Source organism: Sebastes umbrosus, chromosome 22 (assembly GCF_015220745.1).
Source record: "Sebastes umbrosus isolate fSebUmb1 chromosome 22, fSebUmb1.pri, whole genome shotgun sequence".
NCBI lineage: Eukaryota > Metazoa > Chordata > Actinopteri > Perciformes > Sebastidae > Sebastes > Sebastes umbrosus.
This window is the reverse complement of record NC_051290.1, coordinates 2,555,422-2,562,921: the sequence shown is the minus strand read 5'-3', so window position 1 is coordinate 2,562,921 and position 7,500 is coordinate 2,555,422. Positions and strand designations below refer to the sequence as shown.

At 39.5% G+C, this 7,500-nt stretch overlaps 3 protein-coding genes and 1 long non-coding RNA gene across 9 annotated transcripts in view; 3 read left to right on the top strand and 1 right to left on the bottom strand.

Annotated features, from left to right (window-relative positions):
* LOC119481862 overlaps window positions 1–7,500 on the top strand; it is a 166,214-nt gene that overhangs the window by 114,569 nt on the left and 44,145 nt on the right. The gene's annotated exons all lie outside the window — the stretch shown is intronic.
* Window positions 1–7,500, bottom strand: part of LOC119481846 — a 145,971-nt gene that overhangs the window by 119,079 nt on the left and 19,392 nt on the right. The window lies entirely within an intron of this gene.
* LOC119481879 (butyrophilin subfamily 2 member A2-like) overlaps window positions 1–7,500 on the top strand; it is a 429,385-nt gene that overhangs the window by 418,426 nt on the left and 3,459 nt on the right. The window lies entirely within an intron of this gene.
* On the top strand, window positions 2,264–3,901 carry LOC119481910. Its single transcript, XR_005205300.1, has 3 exons — window positions 2,264–3,084; window positions 3,273–3,365; window positions 3,465–3,901. It is a non-coding gene; the product is annotated as an uncharacterized LOC119481910 (long non-coding RNA).

Sequence of the window (7,500 nt, the reverse complement as noted above, 5' to 3'; positions counted from 1 at the left end):
AAGCTCTGTAATGATGATGCGACGGCAGCAGGTGTTATTCTGCTGTGGTGAAACTACAATGTTCTGAAGATGGACTACAAAAGACGCTGCTTCCTTTGTGCGTTTTAAATATCTCATTCAGTGACAGACTGCTTCTCCAGTGGTGTGTTAAAGAGAGATACCACAGCTCCTCCTGCTGCTGGAACACTCTATCAACAGATAATAAAGATGATCTGACCTTCAACGAGGAAAAACATCACTTCATTACCAGTTCAGTACTGTTATTTTAACATTGTGATCATCATTCATTTTTATTTTTATAATCATTCATGTGATAATCATTATTAGAGTTATATTGTGTTTATGAAGACTGCTGTTCATATTGTTGTTAGAGGTTTGATGAATATATTATTGATTAGAAATGGCTGATAAAGTTCACTGGACCAGTAACTATATAGTGTTCTGTATATTATATAGTGTATATATACATGTATATATAGTGATCTGTATATTATATAGTGTATATATACATGTATATATAGTGTTCTGTATATTATATAGTGTATATATACATGTATATATAGTGTTCTGTATATTATATAGTGTATATATACATGTATATATAGTGTTCTGTATATTATATAGTGTATATATACATGTATATATAGTGTTCTGTATATTATATAGTGTATATATACATGTATATATAGTGTTCTGTATATTATATAGTGTATATATACATGTATATATAGTGTTGTGTATATTATATAGTGTATATATACATGTATATATAGTGTTCTGTATATTATATAGTGTATATATACATGTATATATAGTGTTCTGTATATTATATAGTGTATATATACATGTATATATAGTGTTCTGTACATTATATAGTGTATATATACACGTATATATAGTGTTGTGTATATTATATAGTGTATATATACATGTATATATAGTGTTCTGTATATTATATAGTGTATATATACATGTATATATAGTGTTCTGTATATTATATAGTGTATATATACATGTATAGGGAAGAGTGGGGTAAGATGAGCCACCCCCTGTATCTAGGCAACTGTGCATATGTTTTGTCATGTGACCATAAATTCAGGAAGTACCCATCATTTCTATCTTGCTGTGATGGAGAGACGCACATGGGAGAAGTGGTAAGTACTTTTTTACACCAAAAACAGTTTTTATCCTGTCAAAGTAAATGTTCTGCATGTCAGGAATAATGACTGTATCCAGGTCTAAATATATATATTATACATGTAGGTGATTTCCTAAGGTATAAAATCATGTGAATCACTTCACTAAAGATTAGCCTGAATTGCTAAACTAGGCTCACTAATATTCTACTGTTATTCCGAGCTACTGGCTCAACTTACCCCCCATAAGGCACTTAAGTTCAATTAATTCTCTGAAGTATAAAAGGGTATTACCGTTGAGTGTTGCACAACTTGGTTTGATTTCTTTATATGTTAACCTTTATAGAAGAGGGAGATAAAGGAAGTAAGAACAGTTGGTTACAGTGGAACAGCAGAGGCAAAGAGGGTCTTCACAGAGGAGGTAGAGAAGGAGCTTGCAGACCATATCTAGAAGCTGTCTGAACAGTTCCATGGCCTTACTCCAAAGATGAAAACCACAGCAGTTGTGAGGAGAGTGATGTTCCCATCCCATTTGATGACACTTCTGAGCATGAGAGTTCTAATGATGAGAGAAGTGAATCAGACATCTCAGATCTGTTAGTTGGTGCCTTTGTCACAGTAAACTTTGCATCCAAAGGCAGAAGCTACCATTACGTTGGCTTGGTTGAGAGCCTGGAGGGCAACGAAGGAACTGCAAGGAGGGAGCAACAGTTCATATTCCCCTTCAACCTTGACGACTGGAATATTGAATGACTGTTCTGATTGTTCAATGGTCTTGAAACTCACTGGTGGTTTGTTCTCACAAGTTCATACCTGTGAAACATGTTTGTTAACACACTTATGCTGAGGTTTAAACTTAAAAACTCAGATGTTCAGTTTACCCCACGATGACTCAACTTACCCACTGACTCGGATCACCTTACCTCTTACCTGGAGCAAGTTGACCACAGGAGAGCTTTCTTTTGGAAGGTCATTTTTTGCACACAGCTTTGTTATAGATGCATGCTGATCATTTCATTTGATAGGAGAGATCCTGAAATTAAGGTTCATGTTTTCATTCTACTTCTGTCTCATTTGTCCTAACCTCCAGGACAGCATCAGTAAAGATTGGCCAACACATCCACTGGCGTGTTCAGGGAGTGGCCTTGGGTGGCACAGGCCACCCCTGAAATCTGATTGGCCACCCCAAGTGCCACCCCAATATCTTAAAATATGATTGGCTATATGCCCAGTCAGAGGCGGGCCACGGCACTGAATGTAAACTGCACTCTTGTTTAGAGTTGCAGTTCCTTCTCAAACCTGAGAGGCAGAGATGCGCTAAAGTAGTATGTAGCCTGCAAAAAAAAAGGCGGGAAAAGAAGAAGTTTGAGCAGGTGAACCTACAGGTGAAACAAACTGTTTTTCTACAGTCAGTCTATCGAAGCAACACGTCTCTGGAGCGTCGTCGTGAAAGATGTGAGTAGCCTACATTTTACTACACTTACTGTGCCTGTAGTTAAAAGCTGTAACGGTCTTGTTTTATTTCTTTTTATTGTAACATCAATTACATTTCGTTTTCATTCGTGTGTATGCACAATTATCTATTGTACAACATATAAGAATGTCGTGCATTATGGGACTATTACAGTATGAAAAGAAATCAGAATATAAAGGATTTCTTCAAAAGAAAGAAATCCAAAATAGAGGCAGAGCAGTCAGTCAGAGGATGAGAGCCAGCTTGTCCTGAAACAGCCTTCAGCTTCAGCTGTACACATAGGTATGTGAAATCCTGATAGTTCAAGTTTGTTCTCATGTTTGAACTTACTCATTTGGTTTGACTGTAACATACCACTTAGTTTACTTAGGAAAGGCTGATTGTATTATCATTCTAATCACAGCTTATGTATTATTATAGAGTCACATGTGGATGGTAAAGATGAAAGACCCTCAACATCACATACACATCAGGGTATGTATGAATTTACCTTCTTTAAAACATTATGTGCATTGATTCAAACTGGGATATTTCACTTATACTACAGTGGCATATACTGTCATTAAGCATGTAGACACATTTTTTAACAATACTGGTGTGAAAAGCCTAAATGTGACAATTTGACATATAAATGAACTGATACAATCTCTGTATTGCTTCAGGTGTGTCCAGTGCTGACAATCCAGAGGTTCCTGCAGGCCATGCACAGGGGGATAGTGGTGTGGCAGCCCCATTTGGCGGGCTCGGACCTATTGGTATGTCTTAACAATTCATTTTTCATATGAAGTATAATATGCTTAATATTTTAGGCATATTTTATTATCATTCTAATGACAACCTATGTGTTATTGCAGAGTCAAATGAAGATTCCTGTGATGAAGGCCCCTTACCGTCACATACACAGCACAGTATGTATGCTTTACCTTTTTTTTTTGTTGTTGTAATGTTTTTAAACATTACAGTATCCGCTTTTATATGGATCATTATATTAATAACACTGGTGTTTAAAAGCTACAATGTTAAAACAAGATTTGCTGGTATGTGAGGAGGAATGTGACTTTTGTTTATACCTGGGAGTTCAGGTTTCTCTGTTGCTGAGAATACTACAGTAACTTACTACACTGTGGCACATGTGACAAGTTTTGTCAAGTAAATGTTTTGCCCAAACAGGCTTATTTATTGTAATTGTGTTGGCACTTTATACAGAAAGTGCATTGTCTTTTTTGTATGTACTGTATATCATACCTTGGAAGGTTGTTTTGAGGTTAGAATAAAGTATGGTAGTTTTCAATCACATTTGTATGTTGCCTTTTCCTGAATGTTGTGACTAGTAGGTCTATTCTTGCTTGCAGTGTTAGTAAGTGAAGTAGATATGGGTTGTGGAGACAAAAATGGTAAATTAATGCTATGCCGACACCTGGGTGTGTGTGTGTGTGTGCGTGCATACGTGAGTGTATATGTCTGTGCACAGGCGCTCCTGCTCACACTTCATGCCACCCCTGCATAAATCAGTGCCCCACTGGTGCCACCCCTATCAAAAATGTCTGGACACGCCCCTGAACACTTCCCCTACGCAGTAGAGAGAAGGACAGTTCAGTTATCACCATGGAAATCCCCAGCAAGGCACACCTGAAGAGCTCTTCCTCAGGACAATGATAAGAATCTGATAAGAATCTGAGAGAGAGAGAGACAGAGAGAGAGAGAGGGAGAGAGAGAGAGAGGGAGAGGGAGAGGGAGAGAGAGGGAGGGACAGAGAGGGAGAGAGAGGGAGAGAGAGAGAGAGGGAGGGACAGAGAGAGAGAGAGAGGGAGAGAGAGAGAGAGAGAGGGAGGGAGAGAGAGCGAGAGGGAGAGAGAGGGGGAGGGAGAGAGGGAGAAGGAGAGGGAGAGATAGGGAGGGACAGAGAGAGAGAGAGAGAGGAGAGAGAGAGAGAGAGAGAGAGAGAGAGAGATCAAATAAAATACAACATACTTGGAGTAAATGGAGTCATTGCCAAAGCAGCTGCAGGATCTGTCAGTGCATGTCACAGCCTGAGAGAAAACCACAACACATAATAGATGGAACTCACACTCTGCCTTTTATTTACTCCTCTACGTCATGGTTTTATTGTTTATATATATATACATTTGATATTGCAATATATTGTTATTAATTGTTTTTATCTGTTTGTTTTACTGACACACAAACTTGAATTATTTCTGTATTGTTTTCTACCATTTCCATGTTCTTTTTAAATATCTATATATTGTAATTTGCTTAATGAATTGTATTTATGTGTATATATATGTTTTTGTTTTTATTTTGTTCTTTTTTATTGTTATTATTATTGAATTGACGCTTTGGCAATATTGTTCACCTGACAGTCATGCCAATAAAGCATGTTGAATTGAATTGAATTGAATTGAGAGAGAGAGAGAGAGAGAGAGAGAGGGGGAGAGCTCTGCCAAGAGCTCCACATGGATCGCTCTCTGCACGTGGAGCAGCAGATCACCTCCCCTTCCACAGTTGGTTGTTGCTCAGCAGAGTCTCGTACTTTGGTCCTGTGGGACAGAGGAGACACAAGGTAATGTAGAAATACTATAGTTGATATATTATATTAATCCTGTAAAGGTTTTTTTTTTTATTTTTGTGAAGAAATATGTTGAGAATAATTTGGACTGTTTTATATTTAGTGGCTGACCAGGAACGAATAGAGACATGAAGTGAAATAAATAGAAAACAAATCAACAAACAACCAGGTTCCTCTGGAGTTTAGTTTAGAGACTCTGTTAAGTTGTGTTCTCATCTGGAGAGAAATCTAGTTGGTGAAATAGTTTTCCTCTCTAACCCCCTACTCTGACTACAGAAACACAACATGGAGGTTAAACCATTAATGCATGATGATCACAGATAATACAGCCTTTAAATAGTCCACAATAACAGGAATATAACAACAATCATTGGAGACGAGTAGTCTGATGACATTTTATTGAAGATTTGATCTAATGAGGAGTCGGTTGTTTGGTGAGAGTGTGAGTCACTGTTGATCTCAAAGCAGATCATACTTCCTGTTCTTCCTCAGTTGTAAATATCTAATCTACTAAAGTGGCTCCATCTTGTGTCAGAAGTACATTAGTGTTCCTGTCTTGGTGTCAGTCCACTGGTCAGTCATGTGTAATCAGTAGCACAGAGGAAGAAGTCCTGTGAGGACTAAAGACAGACTGTAGATTGTCTCTGTTCTACCTGTAATAACTGAACTTGTATCTGATGTGTTTCTGTCTCCTCTCACAGGATGAAGATGATCTGCAGCATCCTGCTGCTCCTCAGTCTGACCTCCTGTGTCTCTGGTTAGTTGACCTTCACTTTATTATCCACAAACACTAAATACACTTTCAGACAAACATCTCTAGATGGAGTTTGACATGTTCAAGTTGTCAGTTTGTCTGCTGCTCACTTTCCCTCTCTGTCTCCTCTACAGGAGCATTTGTAGTGAATGTGACACAGACCTCCTATCAGGCAGAGGAGAACCACAACATCACACTGGAGTGGATGTTCACAACCAGAACCAGCAGTTCCTCCAACTCACTTTATATCCTCTGTTACCTGTTTAGTGATCTCAAGACCTCAGTCCTGTTTCATCTCCATGAAGGTGTTGAGGCCCCAGAGTCTCAGGATGAACAGTTTACAGGACGAGTCCGGTGGGACAAAGACGTCCTCAGAGACGGACGACTCAGACTTCACATGTCCAGACTCAGGATTAATGACTCTGGTTGGTACCAGTGTGACATGCGAACAGGTGATGGTAGTGGCTCTAGGATATGTCGCCTCAATGTCACAGGTGAGTTGATTCAGTAGAAGTCAGTCAGTGAAACCAGACTAAGAGTCTACAGCCCTGCTAGTGCTAAACACATCTTAGTTTAGCATGTTAGCATGCTGCAGGGGTCATACTGGTTAGTATAAAGTAGTCTCAGCTTCATCCCTGCTGGAGCTGTACCAAAGAACACATATTACTAAGAAGTGAAAGTCAACTGGTCGTTCCATTACAACGTCAGCTCCCAGCAGCAGAGCTACGCTTCCGCCATTTTGGACTGAAAGCGACTACCAGACGCAGTAAAACGTACGTCATGGCTACCGCTGATGAAGACTAGGATCATATTTAGTCTTTCTTTTGTCAGTCTGCTGGATTTATTTAGTTTCCTGTTTCAGTAAAATGGTTCCACTTCAGACAATCACACACATTTTATTTTCTGTCCTTTACAGCAGCTGCTGATGAGCCCAAACCTCTGAGACCAACAATGAGACCACAACCAGAGAGACCAACAATGAGACCACAACCAGAGAGACCAACAATGAGACCACAACCAGAGATTTGGGGATGGATCGTTCTCTCCGTTTTACTGACAGCAGTTCTCTGTGTTGGACTCTACATTGCCTTCCGTCGTTATTTTACTAAATATACTTGTAAAGGAGGAAACCTCTGTACAGCCGAAGACACGTCAAGTTTCTCAGAGGAACAACCCATCAGGACTAACCAAGCGACAACCTCCGATGCTGAGATAAGGTTGTGTCTAGAAGGTAACCTCCAAGCTGCGAAAATGTGCGAAAACTCTTGCGAGACTTGCGGTCCGACGACCTATCCTACCCTCAACCATTCAAGGTCAATGCCTAACCTTAACTATTTGAGATCAATGTCTAACCTCAACCATGGAGGAGGAGGAGGAGGAGGAGGAGGAGGAGGAGGAAGAAGAGAAGGAGGAGGAGAAGGAGGAAGAGGAGGAGCAGCAGAGTAGACAGATGCAATTTCTCATTTCTCAGTTGGCTTCCACGGTTGGTTGTTGCTCAGCAGAGTCTCGTAGTTTGGTCCTGTAGGACAGAAGAGACACAAGGTTATGTGAAGGTCATTGTATTCGT